Source organism: Rhinopithecus bieti, unplaced genomic scaffold (genome assembly GCF_001698545.2).
Source record: "Rhinopithecus bieti isolate Rb0 unplaced genomic scaffold, ASM169854v2 scaffold_73242, whole genome shotgun sequence".
Lineage (NCBI taxonomy): Eukaryota > Metazoa > Chordata > Mammalia > Primates > Cercopithecidae > Rhinopithecus > Rhinopithecus bieti.
In genome coordinates this window covers 53,584-57,123 of record NW_016827168.1, presented here as the reverse complement: position 1 = coordinate 57,123, position 3,540 = coordinate 53,584, and the positions used below count along the sequence as shown (strand labels likewise).

The 3,540-nt window shown below is 43.6% G+C and overlaps 1 pseudogene; it reads left to right on the top strand.

Moving 5' to 3' along the window:
• The window catches only part of LOC108523210 (complement component 1 Q subcomponent-binding protein, mitochondrial pseudogene), a 10,337-nt pseudogene extending 8,079 nt beyond the window's left edge, over nt 1–2,258 (top strand).
• Nucleotides 2,259–3,540: the final 1,282 nt, after the last annotated feature.

Here is a 3,540-nt window from a genome sequence, read left to right as displayed (position 1 = left end):
GGAAGGGAAAGGAAGGGAAAGGAAGGGAAAGGAAGGGAAAGGAAGGGAAAGGAAGGGAAAGGAAGGGAAAGGAAGGGAAAGGAAGGGAAAGGAAGGGAAAGGAAGGGAAAGGAAGGGAAAGGAAGGGGAAAAATGAGGTTAAAGCTGGAGAGAGGGGCAGGAAAGGCAGTAGTGTTACCAAAATAACACAAAATTTGCTGGCTTCAGAACAATTTCCTTTTGGGAAGAGAACAATCCTCTCTACCTCTGCCCCATTACCAGCTGGGCACAGAGAAGCCTACTGCCTGGGAAAGAGAGAAGCAGAAAATAACCTCAGCCAGATTAGTGCTATAGAAAACCAAGACCAAAATGTTGTCAGGTTCTAGGGTAAGAAGAAGCAAGATTCCAGAGCTCTTCAGAAGTTAGGACGTAGATTTTCTATGGCAATGGGAGAAAAACTGGATGGTCCCTTGAAACCCTGGTTTCAAACATTGTTCATTTTAACAATACCAAAAAGCTATATTTACACTTAAGTTTTCTTCTATGGTGTTGTTACATATTGTTTTTACCATTTCCTAGAGTAACTAACACAGGCAGTGATCAGATCAGTGGGGTGGCTGGTGAATGCATGTGGACCATGACCAGCCATGCATTGCATTCTATGGAAACTTTAACTGAAGATCCAGAAATAGTGAGGGGTTACATGCCATTTCTGTAAAGGTCACCCATGTGCTACTCATTTTCCCTGCTTTTCTACTCCCCCTTCTTGTTTTCATCTACCTTTCTCTCTTTATAATTTCTGTATCTCTCTCCCCATCACCTTATTACACTGAAAGAATGAGCAATTTTTAAAAGGTGCAAGAAGAAAAGTTTAAAACATAAATATGCATGCTGACATCCATTTTGTCCAGTTAAAGGAAACTTTTTTTTTTTTTGTAAGATGGAGTCTCGCTCTGTTGCCCAGGCTGGAGTGCAGTGGTGCGGCCTTGGCTCACTACAAGCTCTACCTCCCCAGTTCATGCCATTCTCCTGCCTCAGCCTCCTGAGTAGCTGGGACTACAGGCGCCCACCACCATGCCCGGCTAATTTTTTGTAGTTTTAGTAGAGACGGGGTTTCACCGTGTTAGCCAGGATTATCTCGATCTCTGACCTGTGATCCACCCGCCTCAGCTTCCCAAAGCGCTGGGATTACAGGCGTGAGCCACTGCACCCGGCCCAGTTAAGGAAACTTTTTAAATGATGAGGTTTATGTTGGCACACACGCAAACAAACAAACAACAACAACTACGAAAAACTTATAAGGATTTCACATGATGGATTATCTATTTTTTGGATTTAAAGAATTATACAAATCCAATAGTGTTAAAAGTAATAAGTGTATGTATGTGGATTTTTTACAATCCATGTTCCTGTCGCTTAGTACCTAGGATTAGAAACTTATCAAGGCGGCTTACCAATTCGCCTTTCCCGCAGTTCCTGTAGCGGTGCCTGGGCCACAGGCCTGGCACTTCTGGCTGCTAAGAGTGTGCGCAGGGTGTGCAGGGCGGTCCCATCTCCTGCGGCCTGGAGGCTGTGGCTGCAGCATGGCTGCGCACAAAAAGAGACGAAGCTTTTGTTGATTTCCTAAGTGATGAAATTAAGAAGGAAAGGAAAATGCAGAAGCATAAGACCCTTCCTAAGATGTTTGGAGGTTGGGAGCTGGAATTGAATGGGACAGAAGCTAAATTAACGTGGAAAGTTGCCAGGGAAAAGATTACTGTCACTTTCAACATTAACATGGCATTCCATCAACATTTGACAATGAAAAGGAGCTCTCGCAAGGACAGGAGGTTGAAGAACAGGAGCCTCAATTGACATCCACTCCCAATTTTGTGGTTGAAGTTATAGAGAATGATGGCAAGAAGGCCCTTGTGCTGGACTATTACTATCCAGAGGATGAGGTTGGACAAGAAGAGAAGGCTGAGAGTGACATTTTTTCTATCAGAGAAGTTAGCTTTCAGTCCACTGGCGAGTCTGAATGGAAGGACGCTAATAATACACTCAACACAGATTTCCTGGACTGAGCCTTATATGACCATCTAGTGGATTTCCTTGTGGACCAGGGGGTGGACAACACTTTTGCAGATGAGTTGGTGGAGCTCAGCACAGTCCTGGAGCAACAGGAGTACATTACTTTTCTTGAAGACCTCAAAAGTTTTGCCAAGAACCAGGAAAGTAGACAAACACTGAAAGCTGTAGTATTATGGCAGGTGTTAGCCAGTGAACCAATCCTACTCTGAAGCCAGACACATGTACTTTGAAATGATTATCCTAATATCATGGGGAAAAATGGCAAATTTAAATAATTTCTTTTGCACTGTCATTTATTAGCATTTGTTTTTTTCTGTAAAAATCCATTATTTCTAGATTTTGGTATAACATAATAGAAAATAAAATTGGTTTATCTCCTCCCCAAAAAAAGTTAAGGCAAAAGTTTGAATAATTACTGAGTCAACTAAGCTTCTATCTCAAGAAATGAGAAAAAGAAGAGTAAAGTACTTGTGTAAAAGTTGGGGGAAAGCACTTCTGCTTGCGGCCAAGGTGGAGCAACAAGGACAAGACTTACCTCCTGCTTGAAACAATAGAGCCAGATAAAATACATGCAATGACAGTTTTCAAAACAGTGAACATCAGAAAATGAAGGGCAGTGGATACAAATGAGGTGAGCCTGTTAGCAGTGGCTACTCCATCCAGGTCTGCAGCAACCTCAATTCTTGCCTCCTCAGAGTAAAGAATTTGACTGATGAGCATAAGGCAGAGAAAGAAACCGAGACAAGTTTGAGATTAGGAGTGAAAGAAAATAAAGTACACTTGGAAGAAAGCCAGCTGGGCAACTTGAGAGATCAAATGCACCATTCACCCTTTCACTTGGGCTTTTATACATTGTCATGCTTCTGGGGGATTGTGTCTCTTCTCCCCTGATTCTACCATTTTCCATTACTCTGCATGTATACTCTGCCCATTTGCCCAACTCCTGAGATCTTATTGGGAAGCTGCTGATCACTGTCTTCACGTGTTTCTATCTATCAAGAGACTGCCTTTCCCGTGGGCCCACTGAGACCCATTAATTTTTACTTTATTTTTATTTTATTTGTTTTTGTTTTGAGACAGAGTCTTGCTCTGTCACCCAGGCTGGAGTGCAGTGGCGCGATTTCGGCTCACTGCAACCTCCGTCTCCCAGGTTCAAGAGATTCTCCTACCTCAGCCTCCTGAGTAGCTGAGATTATAGGTGTGCACAACCAGACCCAGCTAATTTTTGTATATTTAGTATGGATGGGGTTTCGCCATGTTGGCCAGGCTGGTCTCGAACTCCTGACCTGAGGTAATCTGCCTGTCTCGGCCTCCCAGAGTGCTGGGATTACAGGAGTGAGCCACCACACCTAGCCCAATTGCTACGATGTAACAATGGCCTGACCATCACCTGATGGTCACCTGACATTCCTGGGGGTGGGGAGTCTCTCTCATGTCTGCCTGACTACTTATTGCTCATGTCTGCCTGACTACCTACTACAACAAGTCCTA